At 44.8% G+C, this 24,258-nt stretch overlaps 1 long non-coding RNA gene and 1 pseudogene across 1 annotated transcript in view; one reads left to right on the top strand and one right to left on the bottom strand.

Moving 5' to 3' along the window:
- LOC144111374 (uncharacterized) overlaps window positions 1-24,258 on the bottom strand; it is a 323,266-nt gene that overhangs the window by 32,001 nt on the left and 267,007 nt on the right. The window lies entirely within an intron of this gene.
- On the top strand, window positions 4,486-10,682 carry LOC144110824 (uncharacterized; annotated as a pseudogene).

Raw genomic sequence — 24,258 nt, 5'->3', positions numbered from 1 at the left:
CTCATTTTCCCAGATGTTGGGGAACAGTATGTGGCCTTTTTCGTATTTAAAAGACATACATTATTCGTCAGGATAAAATCTTCGATTATTTGACCTCTAGCGTCACAGCGTTCGCTTCCCCACAGGGAGGAGTGAGCATTAAAATCCCCAAGTAACAGATATGGCTCCGGAAGTTCTCTGATTAGTTGCTGTAGATCATGGAGTGTTAACGTAAAATGTGGAGGAATGTATACGGAACAGATTGTTAGTGTTTTGTAGCTTACGATACTGACTGCAACCGCCTCAAGTTTTGTTTTGAGTTTAATTTCTTGAGCAGGGACACCGCTTTGAACGACTATCGCGACGCCTCCCGATAGCCGATTTGCCTGCTCTCGATCGCGTCTATAAGTTTTATAATGTTTCAGGATATGTACATGTTGTGGACCAAGATTGGTCTCCTGAAGACATAAAGCTGTGGGTAACATTGACCCTAAAATATGTGTTATGTCGCTGTAATTCCGCATAAGTCCTCTACAATTCCAATGGATTAATAATAATAATAATTGGTTTTTAGGGAAAGGAAATGGCGCAGTATCTGTCTCACATCTCGGCGGACACCCGAACCGCGCCGTAAGGAAAGGGATAAAGGAGGGAGTGAAAGAAGAAAGGAAGAAAGAGGTGCCGTAGTGGAGGGCTCCGGAATAATTTCGGCCACCAGGGGATCTTTAACGTGCACTGACATCGCACAGCACACGGGCGCCTTAGGGTTTTTCCTCCATAAAAACGCAGCCGCCGCAGTCGGGTTCGAACCCGGGAGCTCCGGATCAGTAGTCGAGCGCCCTAACCACTGAGCCACCGCGGCGGGGCCCAATGGATTAAAAAAGCCATGTTTATGTTTTTGAGAGGAAATGAAAGGGGATTTACTTAAGTAGTGGGCCCGTTATTATGGGCCTGTCTTTTTTCCGCTCAAGAGAGCTGTTCCGCCTCTGTAGTGGAGGCGGAGTGGCAGTTATATCCATCGCCTCGCGAGAGGCGCTGGAGGACCGCGGGGAAGCCGCGGGTTTGTGGGGTTCAGTCCTCCCCCGGTAGGGGGAAGTCCTGCGGGATGCCGACGCATGGACCGGCGCTCCCTGCTTTGACACTGGCAGGGCAGCTTTCGCTGACCCTGCCTGGGGCGTGAATGGTCCTGCCATTGGCTCGATGGAAGTGGCCTCGGCAGCGACCGGGGTGCGGTGTGGTGCATCGCCCCTGCGCACCACATCAGCAAAGCTGGATTTTGCTGTGAAGGAGAACTGGTTGGTAACGGCAAATCGCCTTCTTGCTTCTCTAAATGAAATGTTTTCCTTGGTTTTTATCGTAATAATCTCTTTTTCCTTCTTCCAGGACGGACAGGCCCTGGAGTATGCAGCATGTTCTCCTTCGCAGTTAGCGCAGCGCAGGGCTGCGTCACATTCCTCAGAAACGTGATCCTTGGAAGCACATTTTGCGCACGTTTTGCGGCCGCGGCAGCTCTGTGAGCCGTGGCCAAACCTTTGACAGTTGAAGCATCTTCGTGTGTTTGGAATATAGTGCCTGACATTTACTTTTAAGTATCCTACATCGATGGTTTCTGGTAATGTACTTGTATCGAATGTTAGGACCAAGTGTTTTGTCTCTATTTCTTTATTGTCTTTCCGGATTTTGATTCTGCACACATCTGTGACATTTTGGTCAGACAGGCCTTCCAGCAATTCTTTCTCAGTTAGGTGTATGAAGTCGTTTTTAGAGATGACTCCACGGACTGAGTTTAGGAATCGGTGCGCTGTTATGAAAACTGGGGTTTCTCCGATGGATGCAATGTTTGCGATTTTCGAGTTCTGGGTGTTGTCAAGGAGTTCTAACAATAAGTCTCCGCTGGCCATTTTAGAAACCTTGTAGCCAGGGCCCAGGGTATCTGTTAGGCATTTAGACACAAGGAACGGAGAAATTATTCTTGCTTGTTTTTCATTACTTTCGCTGTGGATAACATAGAACTTGGTGAATGTCAATGTCGGTTTCTTTTTTGAAAAAAAGTCTGCTGCTTCGTTCCGCCCTCTCTTGAGAGAGCGATCGGGTTTTGAAAGGGGGGGAGCCATAAAAATGAAGTTTTTCAGTCATGGTGCCAGCCACCCACCATGGAGTCCAACAAGGGGACGGGACTGGAACTTGAACGCAAGTCCTGCCTACGCCAGCTGTACACCTCAACTATAACCAAATCCGACACAACTCAGTGTGGTTGGCCACACAAGGTTAACCCTCGCCGCCTATGAAAAGTGAAAAAAACTAAGAAGTGAGTAGGAGATAGCAGAGTTGTGAGAAAGAGATAGGAAAGTGAAAGACAGAGTGGAGGATAGGAAAAGGCGACTGCCGATTTCCCCCGGTCGGGTCAGGCCGGAGGTGCCGTCTACGTGAAGCTGGGGCCAAAGTGGTGTGTTGCTTCCGCCGAGGGGCCTTAAAGGTCCAAACGCTCGGCATCGGCTCAACCACCAGGATCCCCTTTTCCCCGGACACGGCGATGCCACGCACGGCGAAGCGTGGGTGCTCGGGTCCGTGGTGATGCACAGTTCACCATCATCCCCTTGCGGGGATGTCCCTGCGGATGCTCGGGAACCCGCGGTGTCGCCAATCACCGTCGCGACGCCTGCAAGCTGCAGGCGCCCCCCTGCGGGGATGTTTTTGTGATGTAGGTCTTCCAAAGAAAGGCTCGGTTTGGACGCATGCAGAGGTTCTCCTGATCTCATATTCCAATCACAGGCAGGACTTCAGTGGTCGAAAACAGAAATCTGGGCAAGGATCAGCAGTGAGATGTGCAACCATGGACACATGCATACTGGTAATGACTGTGAAATAATATTCAAGGGCTCCAAGAAAACCTACGACAAGCACCGTCTGTAAAAAAGCAGTTGGGGGGGGGGGGAGAAAATAGTGGCCATATTTCCAGTTAACGAACGAGTAGCCCTCTGCAAGCATGGAGTATGAAGATCCTGTGGTATCAAGCCAGGGCGAAATACCTACCACCTCAGCTGTCTATGCAAATGCAGGCTGCACGCCAGCTGGTGGCAGTGAGGAACAAGCAGAGATATCTGCACATAGCAGGAAGGCGCAGACAAATGATGGACTATCTTACTGAGAGCGCCCACCAAATGCTTGGTAACATCAACACCATCCGCCGTCTAGCGTGAAATCCTGAGAAACATGAACCTATGGCAAGATGAGAGACAACGCTACAAGCAGCAGCTCAAGGTGCAGCGACTCAAGTTGCAAATGCTCAAGCACCTTACCAACAGTACTTGGTAGGAGGAGTAACTGACTTTTCGCCCCTTTTTGTGTGTTTCGTCTTTTTGCTGGCAGAACTGCTGGCTGGCATTTTCATTCCTAGTGAATACCGTGAAATTCCGAACAATTTAAGCGCCCCCACCCATGCAAGGGCCCCCTCTTAAGTTTATAGTCAATTTCATATTTCCGCGCTATTGCGGGAAAACACCCCCTGCCCCCGCCCGCGCTCTTATCACGCGCCGCGCATATGCAACACTGATCTGCCCCATCCAGTCCAAGAAGCCAATCCAAGTCCTTCTTTTCAAGCCATTCGCATGCTCATTCGCACGTGCCATTTGTCGTCTTCTTTTGGCGTTGTAAAGTTCGCGAAGCCGATGCATTCGTACACAGTGGCGAAAAAAGTAGAGGTCGTACAATGGCATCGGGAAAACAGAAGAAACGTGCACCAAACGTCTCGACATTTCAAGCTGGACCGCAAACGGATACGGGAATGGGACAGTAATTTCGAGAAGTTGCTTCAGCAAAACTTCGCAGAAAGCTCAGTAACGGCCCCCCAGTTTTTCAGTGAATCGTGTGGACGCTGTGCTCTTCGAGTTCTTCGAGCAAGAAAGAGTGGCAGGACGTTCCGTTAGTAACCTGCTTCTCTCTAAAGAGGCTATCAGAATAGCCACAATATGCAGTTGGGAAACTTCGTAGCTTCCAGCCATTACATAAGTCGATAGAAGCAGCGGTTCGGCGTGTCAATGTGCCGTTCTACGAACGAGAGCCAGAAAATGCCCAGAGTTTTCGGAGGCAGCAAGTGCCTTTCGGTCTGCCGAAAACTCCCTGCGATGGCGCAACGACTACACGTTGTACAACAGCGCCAATATGGGCCAGACGATGGTCCGAATAGACAGCCCAGCCAACAGGGCAAGCAACATGGTCGGGAAAAGCACCATACAGATCGCTGACACTGGATGTGCCCGACGAGGCTTCACAGTTTGCCTAGCCGCACGTGTCACCGGCCACAATCTCCCGGCATTCGTTATTTTCAAGGAACAAACCAGAAAAACTAAAGCCAGGGTCATCGCGAGCCTTCACATACCAGGTGAGAATGCCTTTTTTTTTTCAATGGGGCGACACAGTGTCGCCAAGTTTGTTCTATCAAAATGCTGACTTTTTTTTCTTTCACTCGTAGCAAATGTTCGTCTCACCACCACAAAAAATGGCTGGATGACATCGAAAAAGATGCAGGGGTGGCTGTCAAGAATCTGGGGCCCAAACGTCGATAACGTGCGGCGTTTACTGATACTGGACCAAGCACCCATCCATAAAACTCAAGCTGCCAAGACTGCTTTTGTTGTTGTTGTGTTGGGTTTAATGGCACATAAGCAGCTAAGGCAATCATGCGCCAGGCTCAAGGTATATGAACACTTTTCTGTAGGTGGGAGGAAACATGGTTGTGTAGAGGACTATTTCATTCTGGTAGTAATAAGGGAAAGAAGAAATTTTATAAATGGCTAAAAATAAACGCTTTCAAGAAGGTCAGATAACCTCAGTAGCCATCCTTGGCTGGGCAAGGATCCTGAGGCTCCCAACCATTCAAATAACCACCTCAGCCCTCTTCTCATGGAATGAGAAAATGGCTGAAATGCATCATATTTTAAAGCAAAGCTGTGGATCAAAGTTTACAGTCTCTGAAGAACATCTGCCTCTTTTAAAAAGCTAAAAACGGAAGATATGTTAACAATGGCATTTTCGCCTAAAAGCAGCGCTGGGTGTAAAGGAATGTATTCATTATAAAACTTCGTAAAGTGCTTATTTCTTAGTTTTTCGAGATTTGCACACGAGAATAAAATATGGTTTATTGTTAGTTCGTCTACACATCTTTCACAACGAGGTTTATCTTGTTTCGTTAGTAAGAAATTATGTGTTGTGTGTATGTCCAATGCGGAGACGACATAAAATTACTTCAATAAATCGTTCCTGGTGCCTACAGGTCTTCCATTCACCCAGGACAGGTTTTACAAAGTGCAGCTTGTTGTTAATCTCGTTGTCCCAAGAGGCCTGCCATTTTTCTCTCAATTTATTCTGGACTGACTTGATGCAGTCCTTATGCGGTATGTTTACTGGTTTTATTTTTGCGTTAAGGGCAAGTGCGGCGCTTGCATCAGCCCTCTCATTTCCGCTGATGCCCACGTGACTGGGAAACCAGCAAAACTTTATTGTATGTCCTTGTGAATAAGCTCGTATTAGATTATGTATTATGTTTCCTATTAAGGGATCAGTTGCATTTCTGGGGTTTATTGCTGTAATTACGCTGAGAGAGTCACTGTAGATAACACTGTTCTGTATGTTTTTCTTCAATATTTGTTCTACAGCTAGAGCAATGGCGTAGCATTCTGCTGTAAAGATTGAAGCGCACTGAGGCAGCCTACTTTTTCCCATTTCCCTTGCACTATCGCGCTCCCTACATAGAGTGCTGTCTTAGAGCCATCTGTGTAGAAATCTGTGCAATTGTTGTATTTTTCACTTACTCCAAGAAACTCTTGCTGTATATATTCCAGTGGGGTATGTCTTTTTTGAATGTGTGTCAGTGCGAAATCGCATACACCAGGAAACAAGTACCAAGGTGGCAACCTATCGGGTCTCTGGGCAACATCAGGAAGTGCATCTAGTATGTTTATTTCTTGGCATATTTCTTCAAAGCGGAGGAGCAATGGTTTTACAGCTTGAGGTTTGTTGGTGAACAATGTTCTGGATGGGCATTTTGTAACTATGGTGTAACAAAGATGTTTCGGTAGGGACCTTATTTTCAGTACGTATGCACAGGTAAGCATTGTTCTCCTGTTGGTGAGGGTCGGTTCATTTGCTTCTACGTGAAGGCTATTTATGGGTGATGTTCTGTAAGCACCAGTTGAAAGGCGCAACCCGAGGTTTTGTACTGGATCTAGCTTTTTAAGGTATGATGGCCTCGCAGACCCATACACTATGGATCCATAGTCTAACGAAGAGCGTACTAGAGAGCGATAGATGTGCAATAGGCACCTCCTATCGGATCCCCAACGCTTCCGTGAGAGTACTTTAGGTATATTCAAAGATTGGGTGGCTTTCTTTTTTAGGGTTTTATATGTGGTAGAAACGTTAGCTTTTTGTCAAGAGTTAAGCCTAAAAATTTGTGTTCTTGTTTTACTGGAAGTGTGGTGTCGTTCAAGTGGAGGGTGGGATTAATCTGCAGTCCTCTCTGCAGCGAGAAAAGAACCGCAACAGTTTTCTGTGGAGAAAACCTAAATCCATTTCTGTCTGCCCAAAGTGCTAATTTGTTTATTGTGAGTTGTAGTTGTCTCTCACAAGTTGCCAGGCTAGAAGATGTGCATGCAATTTGAAGGTCATCAACGTAGACCGAGTACATAATGGACTGTGGAATTATACTGGTTAAAGAATTCATTTTTACTATGAACAATGTAGTACTTAAAATGCATCCCTGAGGAACGCCGTTTTCCTGAGTAAAATTATTTGAGAGGGTTGCGCCGAGACGAACTTGGAAAGAACGGTTGGATAAAAAGTCGCTCAAATATTTCAGCATCCTCCCGCGGATACCAAGCTCTGCCAGGTCACGAAGAATCCCGAACCTCCAGGTCGTGTCATATGCCTTCTCCATATCGAAAAAAAACTGAAAGGCAGTGTTGTCTGTGTATAAAGGCCTCTCGGATTGTGTTTTCCAGGCGGATTAAATGGTCGACTGTGGAACATGTTTTTTTAAAACCACATTGGTGGACATCAAGAAGCTCTCGGGATTCTAGAATAAACATTAATCTACTATTTATAACACTCTCAAAAGATTTGGCAAGACAGCTTGTAACGGTTATAGGCCTATAACTGTTAGGGGAGGTTGGTGGCTTTCCTGGTTTTAGAAATGGAACAATAATGGCTTTTTTCCAAGCAGCTGGTATTTTCCCTACTACCCATATTTTGTTAAAAAATTTTAACAGAACTTCTACAGATTGCTCAGATAGATGGGATAGCATTTCATAATGAATTTCGTCGGGACATGGTGCAGTTTGTTTACCTATAGACAGTACTCTCTGTATTTCTTGAAGTGTAATCAAATTATTGTAAGGCTCGTTTGTGCTGCCTGCCGTAGGGAGTCTTTGTTTTTCGGTTGTGTTTTTGAATTTTAAGAATGACTGTGTATAGTGGGAAGAACTAGAAACTATAAAAAAATGTTGCCCCAAAATGTCTGCTTGTTCTTTAATACTTGTCTGAATTCCAGGATCCGTCAGCAGAGGAAGGGTGAATGGGGAATAGCTGCCATTTACTTTTCTGACCTGCTCCCACAGTTTTTTTTATGTTACCGAGCTGTTTATGGACGACACATAATTTTGCGAAGACATTTTTTTCGCGTTCCGCCGTATATATCGGGCTTTAGCTTTTGCCTTTTTGAAAGCTATTAGATTTTCGTGAGTAGGATACCTACGAAATACACCCCAGGCCTTATTTTGTTGTTTTTTGGCTTCCCAACATTCTCGCGTCCACCATACCTTGTTGTTCTGGCGCACCACGCCTGTGGACATGGGAATAGCTAGCCGTGCAGCATCGATGATACGCTTTGTAAGAATTTCATTCATTTCATCTATGCTAAGTGTTTCTGAGTAAACTTCCTCCAATCTGGCCTTTTCTCTAAACAACGCCCAATCAGCTAGATGTAGCTTCCATCGCCGTGGTTTGGTTGGGATGACTGCAGGTGAGGATGATAGGCTTATAAAAACTGGTAGGTGATCACTCCCAAACGGGTTGTCTAAAACGTCCCACTTAAAATCACTAAAAACAGAAGGTGAACAAAAAGACAGGTCTAAACTGCTCATTTTCCCAGACGTTGGGGAACAGTATGTGGCCTTTTTCGTATTTAAAAGACATACACTATTCGTCAGGATAAAATCTTCGATTATTTGACCTCTAGCGTCACAGCGTTCGCTTCCCCACAGGGAGGAATGAGCATTAACATCCCCAAGTAACAGATATGGCTCCGGAAGTTCTCTGATCAGTTGCTGTAGATCATGGAGTGTTAACACAAAATGTGGAGGAATGTATACGGAACAGATTGTTAGTGTTTTGTAGCTTACGATACTGACTGCAACCGCCTCAAGTTTTGTTTCAGTTTAATTTCTTGAGCAGGGACACCGCTTTGAACGACTATCGCGACGCCTCCCGATAGCCGATTTGCCTGCTCTCGATCGCGTCTAAAAGTTTTATAATGTTTCAGAATATGTACATGTTGTGGACCAAGATTGGTCCCCTGAAGACATAAAGCTGTGGGTAACATTGACCCTAAAATATGTGTTATGTCGCTGTAATTCCGCATAAGTCCTCTACAGTTCCAATGGATTAAAAAAGCCATGTTTATGTTTTTGAGAGGAGATGAAAGGGGATTTACTTAAGTAGTGGGCCCGTTATTAGGGGCCTGTCTTTTTTCCGCTCAAGAGAGCTGTACCGCCTCTGTAGTGGAGGCGGAGTGGCAGTTACATCCATCGCCTCACGCGAGGCGCTGGAGGACCGCGGGGAAGCCGCGGGTTTGTGGGTTTCAGTCTTCCCCCGGTAGGGGGAAGTCCTGCGGGATGCCGACGCATGGACCGGCGCTCCCTGCTTTGACACTGGCAGGGCAGCTTTCGCTGACCCTGCCTGGGGCGTGAATGGTCCTGCCATTGGCTCGATGGAAGTGGCCTTGGCAGCGACCGGGGTACTGTGTGGTGCACCGGCCCTGCGCACCACATCAGCAAAGCTGGATTTTGCTGTTAAGGAGAACTGGTTGGTAACGGCAAATCGCCTTCTTGCTTCTTTAAATGAAATGTTTTCCTTGGTTTTTATCGTGATAATCTCTTTTTCCTTCTTCCAGGACGGACAGGCCCTGGAGTATGCAGCATGTTCTCCTTCGCAGTTAGCGCAGCGCAGGGCTGCGTCACATTCCTCAGAAACGTGATCTTTGGAAGCACATTTTGCGCACGTTTTGCGGCCGCGGCAGCTCTGTGAGCCGTGGCCGAACCTTTGGCAGTTGAAACACCTGCGAGGGTTTGGTATGTATGGTCGTACATTGATTTTCAAATATCCCACGTCGATTGTGTCGGGCAGGGTGCTGGTGTTGAACGTCAGGATCATGTGTTTTGTGTCTATTTCCTTGTTGTCCTTCCGGATTTTGATTCGGTGGACATCTATGACGTCTTGGTCGATGAGCCCTTCGAGCATTTCTTTTTCAGTTATGTGAAGAAAATCATTTTCCGATATTACGCCTCGGACAGTGTTTAGTGAGCGATGAGGAGTCACGGAGACCGGGATTTCCCCTATGGACGTTAGGTTGGAGAGCTTAGAATGTTGGACATTGTCACACAGTTCGAGCAGTAAGTCGCCGCTGGCCATTTTTGACAGCTTATAACCAATGCCTAGGGTTTCAGTCAAGCACTTTGACACAAGGAAGGGGGATATTATTCTTGCCTGTTTATCTTGTTGTTCACTGTGGATCACATGATATTTGGGGAAAGTTACTTTTCTTTTTTGAAAGAAGTTGTCTGCCTCGTTCCGTCCTCTTTTGAGAGAGCGATCAGGTTTTGAAAGTTGGGGAGCCATAAAAAAACTGTTTTTCGGTCATGGTGCCAGCCACCCCCCACGGAGTCCAACAAGGGGACGGGACAGGAACTTGATAGCAAGTCCTGCCCACGCCAGCTGTACACCTCAACTATAACCAAATATGACGCAACTCAGGGTAGTTGGTCACACAAGGTTAACCCTCGCCGCCAGGAAAAAAGGAAAAACCAAGAAGTGAGTAGGATATAGGAGAGTTGTGAGACAGAGATAGGAGAGTTAAAGATGAAGAGGAGGATAGGAAAAGGCGACTGCCGATTCCCCCCGGTCGGGTCAGGCCGGAGGTGCCGTCTGCAGGAAGCTGGGGCCAAAGTGGTGTGTTGCTTCCGCCAAGGGGCCTTAAGGGTCCAAACGCTCGGCATCGGCTCAACCACCAGGATCCCCTTTTCCCCGGACACGGCGATGCCACGCACGGCGAGGCGCGGGTGCTCGGGTCCATGGTGATGCACAGTTCACCATCATCCCCTTGCGGAGATGTCCCTGCGGATGCTCGGGAACCCGCGGTGTCGCCACTCACCGTCGCGACGCCTGCAAGCTGCAGGCGCCCCCCTGCGGGGGAGACTGCTTTTGAGGAGCGCGATACCGACGTGCTCTCTGTGCGTGCGGGGTGCATGAGCATCCTGCAGCCGGCTGACGTGTAGTAGAACAAGCCTTTCAAGTCTACCCTACGGTGTTTATAGAAAGAATATATGCGCAAAGAAGATAGGACGCTCAAAGGATACCTGAAGAAGCCGTCGCAGCAGCATGTTCTTAATTTTGTTGCCGAGGCGTAGGCTGCTGTACCCAAGGATTACTAACGCACTCAATGGCTCGGAGGATGGTGACCTGCATGGCAGACTGGCAGATGTTGGAGTCGCGGCGGCAGAAGACCGGGGTGGGCTTCAAGCGGAATGCTGTGAACAGGTTGCATCGCAGCTACTGCTTGGATGCATGCCACTGTAAACAAGGAATCTCATTAGAAATTTTGATGTTGCAAGATTTTGGCCATAAAGTGTAGTTCTGGCTGAATCTAGCTGCTCATTACTTGCCATTGTTTGTGAATAGAGTTCCTGGTCGTAAACCTGATTGAATTCTTGGTGTGTGTAGTCTGCATCCATGTATTGCAGGGTAACTAAATTTCTGAGCTGTCACATGGCAGTGGCTGTCATTGGGTGGAGATTTGCTTGCCTCTCAGAGCTCGGTTAGTTAAACAGGTATATCCATTGTCCTCGACGAACAGACTCAATCGATGCTCACCTTAACCTCTTTTGTGTTATCACAGACAGTCTAGTAGTTCCTGGTGCAAAATAATGACTTTTTGGTTTGAATTGATGTTGGAACTGTGCAGCTTGGAAGACAAGCAGTTCGCTGCCCTGAGTGAAAGTTGTGATGCAAGGACACCGGTTAGCTATGGCAGCGACTGCTATTGCAAAGCAGCTTGCCTGCACTGGCAAAAATTTCATGAAGTTGATGGTCCTGCCTAGTTGTATCAAATACTAGTGGGATATAGAAAAGGCTGACTAAGCCAGGGTGTTCACACTTGAGAGCCAGTTAGACTCTCAGCTATTGCTAGCAGAGATGCACCTCCTCTGGTTGTTTTCAAGACACTTGAACTTTTTTTTGCGACAGACTCGGAGGAGTCTTTCGATGGTTTTGAAAGCGATTGACATAGCAATCATGAATCTTTCGGTCACTAAAGTTCACGTTCCTAGAAGTAACCAAAATTTTAAATGCATGTGCACTGCGCTTTTTTTTTTCTCGCGGGAAAATGTAACCACCATCTGGAATTCGGCGCCGTTCCGGGATAGCGCCCCCCTACTTTGCCAGTGATTTCGACTTGCTTGGGGGGGGGGCACTTGCTTGGAAGTTTACGGTAACTCTATTTTGCAACAGCATTTTTTTCCAGTGCTTTACTTCTTGCCTTTTGTTTCTAGTCACAGTGACTGTATTCTGAAAATTGCAACATAATGAACGATTTACAGTACTCGAGAACAACTATTTAGTTTATTTTGTTTTCTAAAAATATACAGGCAGCGTATTTATTTACTTGAATAATATTTTATTGCCATTCACAGGCCTGTGTGGCCAAAAGTATTCATACAATAAATTGTTTAGAGAGAGTCGGCCTGTGTGTTGCAGTGTAACACTTTCATTTCGGGACTGCAAGTTCACATCATATTGTAAACCTTCTTTACACCATATTCTGCACAGGAAATGTGCTATTGCATTTTGTTTTATTGCAGCGCAGCTATTTGCAGGCTCTGTGTCCTCATCATCAAGAGGTGTATCCGCGTCACTCTCTTCCTGCATGGCGTTGTCACCAAATGATGCTACAGTATAGTTGCTCATCTTCAATGTGGGTTGCATGTCGAGATACTTGAGTCTTCTTAATTTTCTTTCGAGCTAAGCAAATGCTCGCTCAATTACGGACTTTGCTGCTGGAAGTCTGGAGATGGAGAGAAGGAGAACAAGCTAACTTCCAGGAATGAGGTCGCCGTCACAGATAAGCGGCGACATAATAATCCGGAAGTTAGGATGGAGGAAGGGAATAGCCAAGTGCTTATCGGTGGTGACTAAATATGAGTAGGTGCAAAAGAACTATAATGCCCTGCTTGATTGCTATTTGCTGACGAATCTACATGGCTCGTTATATATGAAAACAAAAATACCGGTGGAGATGGTGAATGAACCCAAATCTTAATAATTAATTGATCTTTTCTTTTGCTGTGAAGGTTTGCGAGCTACATTTCAAGCAAGAGCTTCTCAAGACCACCTCTAGCTACACATCTTCTGGTGGGAGGACAGTGTAAGCACCGATGGGACTTACATGTCTGACACAAGAGGCTGTGCCAACCATTTTCCCCAATAGCCCTGCCTACCTATCACACTTTACTCCAGTGCGTTATGCACCGGAAGAAAAACGAAGGCGCCTTGAAGCATCCCATCTGGAGGAAGCCGTGCAGTTATCACTGGCAGCACATGCTGAAGAAGAGCACAGGAACAAGCTGGCATCATATGCACGATGTACTCAGAAAAGTGATCTTGGAGCTTGAGAAGGCAGGACTCACAGTAATTGCTGTCATAACAGACAATGCAATAAACAGAAAAATGATGTCCATGTTTTCACCGAATAAACAGGTTGGATATAGTTTACCCTCACCCTGCTGACAAATCAAGGCCCCTATTTTATGTAGTGGATCCTGTTCATTTATTGAAATGTGTGAGGAACTATTGGCTTGATGAGAAAAATCCTGGAACATGAATTTTCTATCCGGAGCTTTCAAGTGCATCGTCATTAGTTCGCATTAATGGAGCTTCTTTTAAGGCACTGCGCGACATACACGAATTGCAAAGAAAAAGTCTCATAGTTTGGCTATGGGCTCACATACAATGCTCTCCACCCATCCAACATAGAAAGACAGAACGTAAAACTAGACACAGAAAGTTTTCAATCCATTCGTTATTGAATAATAATAATAATAATAATAATAATAATAATAATAATAATAATAATAATAATGATTTTTTGGGGAAAGGAAATGGCACAGTATCTGTCTCATATATCGTTGGACACCTGAACCGCGCCGTAAGGGAAGGAATAAAGGAGGGACTGAAAGAAGAAAGGAATAGGTGCCGTAGTGGAGGGCTCCGGAATAATTTCGACCACCTGGGGATCTTTAACGTGCACTGACATCGCACAGCACACGGGCGCCTTAGCGTTTTTCCTCCATAAAAACGCAGCCGCCGCGGTCGGGTTCGAACCCGGGAACTCCGGATCAGTAGTCGAGCGTCCTAACCACTGAACCACCGCGGCGGGGCGTTATTGAAGCCCTGAAGTCACTCGGAGCAAAACTTAGCCTGTCCTATGCTGAAGGAACGGCAGACTTTATAAAGTGGTGGCACATTGTCAACATAAAAATGCCTAAGAAAGGCTGTCGGGTAAGAGACCCCTATCAAGAACCAGTGACGAGCTTGTCTGGTGTTCAAGTGCAGTTCCTAAGTTCTTTTATAAGCTGGTTAGATGTATGGAAAGAGGTGAGAATGGACACTGGTGCACCGACAACTGAGCATGCTGCACTCACTCACAACTTATTTCCTAATTGAGACCTGCCGCTATTTTTTTGACGAGCTTCACTTGGAGTATGTCTTGCTTGGCAAATTCCAAACTGACAGTCTCGAAGAAAAGTTTGGAAGATACCGTCGCCTTTGTGGGACAAACTCTCATGTCTCCATACAGCAAATATATGAGGCTGAAACGAAGCTAAGGCTGCAAGACTCGCTTATCTTCCCTGAAATGAGAGACCTGTGGAAATCTAGCAGCAAAACATTAGATGCCAGCTGCCTCATAGAAGACTACAAAATAAAAATAACAGAAGAATACATTAAAAGCAAGGATTCTAGCTTGCCAGCTATTACATACATAGAAGGATTTTGTGCACATGTAGCCCTAAAAAAGGTTCCTTGCACAGCTTGCAGAGAAAACTTTACTGCCCACGAAAGAGAAATGGAGCTGGATCGCAACATAATAATTGGGAACCTCTCCAGGGGTGGCTTGAAGTTCCCGAGGCCTGTAGTCATACATGCCGTGCTACAAATGCAGCTAGTTCTTGAGAAATTGACTACACAAGAAAATGTTCTGCAGTTTCATGCTTCCAGACATCAGAGGGAATTGCTGATTGGATTCAAACAAGAAGTAATAGACAATGAAGGATTCGATATCTGTTCTCAGTCATTATCCTGATGTTGTCTATCACAATATACTGTGGGCAGCAGCGAAGATATTGCTTAAAAACTATATCCAAATGAAGACAGACCTCAGCAAAGAAAGCTCAAAACACTTTCGTAATGGAGACAGGTTGGTTGGTTCAAGGGTTTGTTTGTATTGTTTGTAGTCAGTGTATTGTAGTGTGTGCTCTTAGTGTTTGTGAGGATTCAATTTTCGTTCTTCAGTGTGCATTTGAAGTAAATCTGTCAGTGTATTGTTCAGTGTTTTTTTCTTAATCAGTGCTAGTATTGGAAAATAAACCTTTTTTCCTTAATGCTACTGCCGCCCACTCTCTTGTTGCTTGCATGACAGCATGACACCATTAAGGGGGGACACCCCTCTTAGTACTTTTTTCCTTATTTATGGGTGGATCTGGTTGAAACTCGCACCATTTGTATATTTTTGCATGCTGATTTCAAATATCTGATTAGTTGTCTTGTAGATGAAATAGTTTTCAAAATTTAACCTAATTCATGCTGCTCATTTGGAGGTGGGCTAATTACTAGACACTTTGTATAGAGTGATCTATAAGGATCATAGAGTGCAACAAGAAAAGAATTAATGTGCTAGAAGAATTTCAACCAAAGTTACACCTAGTCAAACTTTTGTGACAAGAAGCCCAAGTTGGTACCCAAGATTTATAATTAATTTTGTAAATTGTATTGTATTGGGTTCTATGGCACATAAGCAACTTAGGCTATCATGCGCCAAACACATGGTATAATTTATTTCAAAAATTGGGTGTCCTCAGCGAAAGTCGTCTGGACAAGGACTCCGAGGAGCCCATCAAATTGAATGCAGACCTCAGCCTTCTCAGGACTGAGAAAATGGATGAGGTGCGTCATAAAATGCGCGAAAGCACGGGGTAAAAAATTTTTAGAATTATTAGTTCTGGGATATTTGATGTCATATAGTGTTAAAGATGGCCGCATATTTCAGAAAATTAAAAACAGATGAAGTTCTTACAAGTGGGTTATTTCCTAAAAGTAAATTGGGGTGGAAGAAAATGCGTTCATCGCAAAAAACAGTAAAATATTTTTTTCTTAGCCGTTCAAGTTGTGAGCACGAGAATAAAATGTGAAACTGTCAGCTCATCTCCACCTTTCTCACATAAGGGTTTGTTTTGTTTTGTCAGTAGAAAGTTGTGTTAGGTGTGTGTGTCCGATGCGCAGGCGGCATAAAATTATTTCTATAAAATGTTCCCGATGCCTGCATGATCTCCATTCTCCCAGAATAGGTTTTACCAAATGTAGTTGGTTATTTTCTTCACTATTCCATGTACTTTGCCGTAAGTTTATTTTTTACTAACTTCATGCAATCTGCATAGGGTATATTTACAGTCGGGACTTCCTTATGGCGAGCTTGAGCAGCACACGAGTCAGCTCTATCGTTGCCACGAATTCCGAGATGGCTTGGTATCCGACAGAGCTTAATTTCATGTCCTTGTGTTTGAGCAGTTCTTATGTCATGTATTATATTTCCTATTAAAGGTTCCCTTGCGTTTTTGTGTTGTGTTGTGTTGGGTTTAATGGCACATAAGCAGCTAAGGCTATCATGCGCCAGGCTCAAGGTATATGAACACTTTTCTGTAGGTGGGAGGAAGCATGGTTGTGTAGAGGACTTAAATTGCTATTTCGTTCTGGTAGTAATAAGAGAAAGAAGAAATTTTATAAATGGCTAAAAATAAACGCTTTCAAGAAGGTCAGATAACCTCAGTAGCCATCCTTGGCTGGGCAAGGATCCTGAGGCTCCCAACCATTCAAATAACCACCTCAGCCCTCCTCTCATGGAATGAGAAAATGGCTGAAATGCATCCCATTTTAAAGCAAAGCTGTGGATCAAAGTTTACAGTTTCTGAAGAACATCTGCTTCTTTTAAAAAGCTAAAAACGAAAGATATGTTAACAATGGCATTTTCGCCTAAAAGCAGCGCTGGGTGTAAAGGAATGTATTCATTATAAAACTTCGTAAAGTGCTTATTTCTTAGTTTTTCGAGTTTTGCACACGAGAATAAAATATGGTTTATTGTTAGTTCGTCTCCACATCTTTCACAACGAGGTTTGTCTTGTTTCGTTAGTAAGAAATTATGTGTAATGTGTGTATGTCCAATGCGGAGACGACATAAAATTACTTCAATAAATCGTTCCTGGTGCCTACAGGTCTTCCATTCACCCAGGACAGGTTTTACAAAGTGCAGCTTGTTGTTAACCTCGTTGTACCAAGAGGCCTGCCATTTTTCTCTGAATTTATTCTGGACTGACTTGATGCAGTCCTTATGCGGTATGTTTACTGGTTTTATTTTTGCGTTAAGGGCAAGTGCGGCGCTTGCATCAGCCCTCTCATTTCCGCTGTTGCCCACGTGACTGGGAACCCAGCAAAACTTTATTGTATGTCCTTGTGAATCAGCTCGTATTACGTTATGTATTATATTTCCTATTAAGGGTTCAGTTGCATTTCTGGGGTTTATTGCTGTAATTACGCTGAGAGAGTCACTGTAGATAACACTGTTCTGTATGTTTTTCTTCAATATTTGTTCTACAGCTAGAGCAATGGCGTAGCATTCTGCTGTAAAGATTGAAGCGCACTGAGGCAGCCTGACTACTTTTTCCCATTTCCCTTGCACTATCGCGCTCCCTACATAGAGTGCTGTCTTAGATCCATCTGTGTAGAAATCTGTGCAATTCTTGTATTTTTCACTTACTCCAAGAAACTCTTGCTGTATATATTCCAGTGGGGTATGTCTTTTTTGAATGTGTGTCAGTGCGAAATCGCATACACCAGGAAACAAGTACCAAGGTGGCAACCTATCGGGTCTCTGGGCAACATCAGGAAGTGCATCTAGTATGTTTTTTTCTTGGCATATTTCTTCAAAGCGCAGGAGCAATGGTTTTACAGCTTGAGGTTTGTTGGTGAACAGTGTTCTGGATGGGCATTTTGTAACTATGGTGTAACAAAGATGTTTCGGTAGCGACCTTATTTTCAGTACGTATGCACAGGTAAGCATTGTTCTCCTGTTGATGAGGGTCGGTTCATTTGCTTCTACGTGAAGGCTATTTATGGGTGATGTTCTGCAAGCACCAGTTGAAAGGCGCAACCCGAGGTTTTGTACTGGATCTAGCTTTTTAAGGTATGATGGCCTCGCAGACCCATACACTATGGATCCATAGTCTAACGAAGAGCGTACTAGAGAGCAATAGATGTGCAATAGGCACCTCCTATAGGATCCCCAACGCTTCCGTGAGAGTACTTTAAGTATATTCAGGGATTGGGTGGCTTTCTTTTTTAGGGTGTTTATATGTGGTAGAAACGTTAGCTTTTTGTCAAAAGTTAAGCCTAAAAATTTGTGTTATTGTTTTACTGGAAGTGTGGTGTCGTTCAAGTGGAGGGTGGGATCAATCTGCAGTCCTCTCTGCAGCGAGAAAAGAACCGCAACAGTTTTCTGTGGAGAAAACCTAAATCTATTTCTGTCTGCCCAAAGTGCTAATTTGTTTATTGTGAGTTGTAGTTGTCTCTCACAAGTTGCCAGGCTAGAAGATGTGCATGCCATTTGAAGGTCATCAACGTAGACCGAGTACATAATGGACTGTGGAATTATACTGGTTAAAGAATTCATTTTTACTATGAACAATGTAGTACTTAAAATGCATCCCTGAGGAACGCCGTTTTCCTGAGTAAAATTATTTGAGAGGGTTGCGCCGAGACGAACTTGGAAAGAACGGTTGGATAAAAAGTCGCTCAAATATTTCAGCATCCTCCCGCGGATACCAAGCTCTGCCAGGTCGCGAAGAATCCCGAACCTCCAGGTCGTGTCATATGCCTTCTCCATATCGAAAAAAACTGAAAGGCAGTGTTGTCTGTGTATAAAGGCCTCTCGGATTGTGTTTTCCAGGCCGACCAAATGGTCGACTGTGGAACATGTTTTTTTAAAGCCACATTGGTGGACATCAAGCAGCTCTCGGGATTCCAGAATAAACATTAATCTAATATTTATAACACTCTCAAAAGATTTGGCAAGACAGCTTGTAAGTGTTATAGGCCTGTAACTGTTAGGGGAGGTTGGTGGCTTTCCTGGTTTTAGAAATGGAACAATAATGGCTTTTTTTTCCAAGCAGCTGGTATTTTCCCTACTACCCATATTTTGTTAAAAAATTTTAACAGAACTTCTACAGATTGCTCAGATAGATGGGACAGCATTTCATAATGAATTTCGTCGGGGCATGGTGCAGTTTGTTTACCTATAGACAGTACTCTCTGTATTTCTTGAAGTGTAATCAAATTATTGTAAGGCTCGTTTGTGCTGCCTGCCGTAGGGAGTCTTTGTTTTTCGGTTATGTTTTTGTATTTTAAGAATGACTGTGTATAGTGGGAAGAACTAGAAACTATAAAAAATGTTGCCCCAAAATGTCTGCCTGTTCTTTAATACTTGTCTGAATTCCAGGATCCGTCAGCAGAGGAAGGGTGAAAGGGGAATAGCTGCCATTTACTTTTCTGACCTGCTACCACAGTTTTTTTGATGTTACCGAGCTGTTTATGGACGACACATAATTTCGCCAAGACACTTTTTCCGCGTTCCGCCGTATATATCGGGCTTTACCTTTTGCCTTTTTGAAAGCTATTAGATTTTCGTGAGTAGGATACCTACGAAATACACCCAGGCCTTATTTTGTTGTTTTTTGGCTTCCCAACATTCTCGCGTCCACCATACCTTGTGGTTCTGGCGCACCACGCCTGTGGACCGGGGAATAGCTAGCCGTGCAGCATCGGTGATACATTTTGTGAGAATTTCATTGATTTCATCTATGCTATGTGTTTCTGAGTAAATGTCCTCTAATCTGGCCTTTTCTCTAAACAACGCCCAATCAGCTAGATGTAGCTTCCATCGCCGTGGTTTGGTTGGGGTGACTGCAGGTGAGGATGATAGGCTTATAAAAACTGGTAGGTGATCACTCCCAAACGGGTTGTCTAAAACATCCCACTTAAAATCGCTAAAAACAGAAGGTGAACAAAAAGACAGGTCTAAACTGCTCATTTTCCCGGACGTTGGGGAAAAGTATGTGGCCTATTTCGTATTTAAAAGACATACATTATTCGTCAGGATAAAATCTTCGATTATTTGACCTCTAGCGTCACAGCGTTCGCTTCCCCACAGGGAGGAGTGAGCATTAAAATCCCCAAGTAACAGATATGGCTCCGGAAGTTCTCTTATCAGTTGCTGTAGATCATGGAGTGTTAACGTAAAATGTGGAGGAATGTATACGGAACAGATTGATAGTGTTTTGTAGCTTACGATACTGACTGCAACCGCCTCAAGTTTTGTTTTGAGTTTAATTTCTTGAGCAGGGACACCGCTTTGAACGACTATCGCGACGCCTCCCGATAGCCGATTTGCCTGCTCTCGATCGCGTCTAAAAGTTTTATGTTTCAGGATATGTACATGTTGTGGACCAAGATTGGTCTCCTGAAGACATAAAGCTGTGGGTAACATTGACCCTAAAATATGTGTTATATCGCTGTAATTCCGCATAAGTCCTCTACAATTCCAATGGATTAAAAAAGCCATGTTTATGTTTTTGAGAGGAAATGAAAGGGGATTTACTTAAGTAGTGGGCCCGTTATTAGGGGCCTGTCTTTTTTCCGCTCAAGAGAGCTGTTCCGCCTCTGTAGTGGAGGCGGAGTGGCAGTTATATCCATCGCCTCACGCGAGGCGCTGGAGGACCGCGGGGAAGCCGCGGGTTTGTGGGTTTCAGTCCTCCACCGGTAGGGGGAAGTCCTGCGGGATGCCGACGCATGGACCGGCGCTCCCTGCTTTGACACTGGCAGGGCAGCTTTCGCTGACCCTGCCTGGGGCGTGAATGGTCCTGCCATTGGCTCGATGGAAGTGGCCTCGGCAGCGACCGGGGTGCTGTGTGGTGCACCGCCCCTGCGCACCACATCAGCAAAGCTGGATTTTGCTGTGAAGGAGAACTGGTTGGTAACGGCAAATCGCCTTCTTGCTTCTCTAAATGAAATGTTTTCCTTGGTTTTTATCGTGATAATCTCTTTTCCCTTCTTCCAGGACGGACAGGCCCTGGAGTACGCAGCATGTTCTCCTTCGCAGTTAGCGCAGCGCAGGGCTGCGTCACATTCCTCAGAAACGTGATCTTTGGAAGCACATTTTGCGCACGTTTTGCGGCCGCGGCAGCTCTGTGAGCCGTGGCCAAACCTTTGGCAGTTGAAGCATCTTCGTGGGTTTGGATTGTAGTGCTTGACATTTACTTTTAAGTATCCTACATCGATGGTTTCTGGTAATGTACTTGTATCGAATGTTAGAACCAAGTGTTTTGTCTCTATTTCTTTATTGTCTTTCCGGATTTTGATTCTGTACACATCTGTGACATTTTGGTCAGACAGGCCTTCCAGCAATTCTTTCTCGGTTAGGTGTATGAAGTCGTTTTCAGAGATGACACCACGGACTGAGTTTAGGGATCGGTGCGCTGTTATGGAAACTGGGATTTCTCCGATGGATGCAATGTTTGCGATTTTCGAGTTCTGAGTGTTGTCAAGGAGTTCTAACAATAAGTCTCCGCTGGCCATTTTAGAAACCTTGTAGCCAGGGCCCAGGGTATCTGTTAGGCATTTAGACACAAGGAACGGAGAAATTATTCTGGCTTGTTTTTCATTACTTTCGCTGTGGATTACATAGAACTTGGTGAATGTCAATGTCGGTTTCTTTTTTGAAAAAAAGTCTGCTGCTTCGTTCCACCCTCTCTTGAGAGAGCGATCGGGTTTTGAAAGGGGGGAGCCATAAAAAATGAAGTTTTTCAGTCATGGTGCCAGCCACCCACCATGGAGTCCAACAAGGGGGCGGGACAGGAACTTGAACGCAAGTCCTGCCCACGCCAGCTGTACACCTCAACTATAACCAAATCCGACACAACTCAGGGTGGTTGGCCACACAAGGTTAACCCTCACCGCCATGAAAAGTGAAAAAAACTAAGAAGTGAGTAGGAGATAGGAGAGTTGTGAGAAAGAGATAGGAAAGTGAAAGACAGAGTGGAGGATAGGAAAAGGCGACTGCCGATTTCCCCCGGTCGGGTCAGGCCGGAGGTGCCGTCTACGTGAAGCTGGGGCCAAAGTGGTGTGTTGCTTCCGCTGAGGGGCCTTAAAGGTCCAAACGCTCGGCATCGGCTCAACTGCCTGGGTCTAATTGCTTAAGGTAGGATGGTCGAGCTGAGTTGTACACTATACACCCATAATCTAGGCAAGAGCGAACTATGCTGCGGTAGATGTGCAAAAGGCAGGTTCTATCAGACCCCCAGCGTTTATGTGAAAGCACCTTTAAGATATTTAATGATCGAGAAGTTTTCTTCAGGTTCTTTATGTGGGGCAAGATGGTCAGTTTTTTGTCAAATGTAACGCCCAGAAATTTGTGTTCGCTTTTTATTGGTAATTCACTTTCGTTCAGGTGTAGTCTAGGATCTGTCTGTAGGCCACATTTGAGTGAGAAAAGAATGGCCACTGTTTTCTGTGGGGAGAACCGGAAACTATTTCGGTCAGCCCTTGTTGAAAGTTTATTTATTGTTAACTGCACTTGTCTTTCGCATGTTGATATGTTTGAGGATGTGCAGGCTATCTGCAGATCATCGACATAGATCGAACACATCATAACAGACCTTGGAATTATTTTGCTAATAGAATTCATTTTAACAACAAAGAGGGTCGTGCTTAAGACACTTCCTCGAGGCACTCCATTTTCCTGAATGAAAATTCTCGAGAGGATTGAACCGAGGCATACATTGAATGAACGGTTTGACAGGAAATTTTTTAGGCAGTTCAACATCCTGCCACGAAAGCCAAGTTCAGCCAAGTCGTGAATAAATCCGTACCTCCAGGTTGTGTCATATGATTTCTCTAACTTGAAAAAAACAGCAAGATGTTTGTGTATGAAGGCCTCACGGACAGTATTTTCAAGGCGAACTAGGTGGTCTGTTGTGGAGCATGCCTTTTTGAAACCACACTGATGGACATCGAGAAGCTCACGGGCTTCTAGAACAAAGGTTAATCTAATATTCACGATACTTTCAAATGATTTTGCAAGGCAGCTGGTGAGGGCTATGGGCCTATAACTACTGGGAGAGGTTGGTGGTTTTTCGGGTTTTAAAAATGCAACGATGATGGCCTTCTTCCAGGTTTCGGGTAGTTCCTCTACGGCAGGTTCGGAGAGGTGGGACAGCACTTGATAGTGTATTCCATCCGGGCCCGATGCTGTCTGTTTGCCAGCAGACAAAACTGTTCTGATTTCTTGAACTGTAAATAAATTATTATATGGTTCATTTGTATATCCACTTGTAGGTAGTCTTTGTTTCTCAGCTGTGGATTTGTACCTTAGAAATGATTCTGTGTCGTGTGATGAGCTGGTAACTACCAAAAAATATTCACCTAAAATGTCTGCCTGTTCTTCGATGTTTGTCTGTATAGACAAGCGTCAGGCTGGGACGGCGAACAGATGCGGCGGCTCTGGCGTCAGCAGCGACTTTCGTTGTGTAGGCAAAAAGCGGGACCTACCGCATTCGGCCAACAGAACAGGCTTGTAAGGGGCAACTGTCCAAATATTTTAAGATTTGGACGGTCGTTTCTCCTAGCACACGGCGACTCGGGTGCTAGATTGGAAAGAGTTCATAGAGCGCACTAGGAACCTAACTGCAGGATTAAAATAAATTAATAACAGCAATATCATAAGCAGGTAGATTGCATTCAATTACTCAATTGTGTAACTAATTAAGAACGCTCCAGTTGCCTTATTCACATTTATTGTCAACCTAGAATGACGGTTTTTTTTGTAGAAGAAAAATGATTAATGTGCTTTACGTGCCTTGTCCTAAGAAATAAAAGCCAGCGCATTCGCCACACGTACATGGCAGTACCTGAGCCGCGCATGCATGCATTGTGCACTGAAAACCCCAAATATCTCCAGGCATTTTTATACGCGTGTAGTCGGCCATTCGAACTTGGCGGGACCACTGTATATTGGTCAAATGATGAGGAAAGTTATTAGTCGCAGTGAAAATACATCCGTTTATACTCGAATGGAATCGAAATTTTGAGGTCATTAATAGGTCAAACTAATGAGAGTCGACTGCATTAGTATATTCAACGCGCACTTAAGACAGTGTTTTAAAGACAAAATAACAATCTATTGCCGCGATCAGAGGTTAGTTGAAAACAAACAATCATTAATATTGTTTAAAACCATGAAAGTTGTTTATTTGCCCCGAAAAAAAATATTTCAGGGTACTTTGAAGGCATGTTTGCACAGATTATCCTTGTCTTCAGAACCTGGAGTCAGTGCAATTTAGAACACTTATTAGGTGTAATAATAGGAACTCCGCTAATGCTAGCAGCATGAGTGTACTTCAGCGTGGATAGAAGCTTAGGTTAAATTAACTCCCGCACACGTCTTGCTTGCGTGACCATTGAGGCGAGCTTTCTGAAGGTGTCGGAGGAAGATGCGCAGTCTCAATCTTGCGTACCTGTCGGTCAGCGTTTTCCGTATTTCTTCATCATGGCTTGCGCACAGCTTCAAGCGCGGTCGGTATGCTTGCTTGCAGCAGACCTTTCCTAGGTATGCTGTAAGTGAGCGGACAGGTGACT

The sequence above is a fragment of the Amblyomma americanum genome, chromosome 11 (genome assembly GCF_052857255.1).
Source record: "Amblyomma americanum isolate KBUSLIRL-KWMA chromosome 11, ASM5285725v1, whole genome shotgun sequence".
Lineage (NCBI taxonomy): Eukaryota > Metazoa > Arthropoda > Arachnida > Ixodida > Ixodidae > Amblyomma > Amblyomma americanum.
The sequence above is the reverse complement of the archived record's forward strand: the minus strand, read 5'-3'. Positions and strand labels throughout refer to the sequence as shown.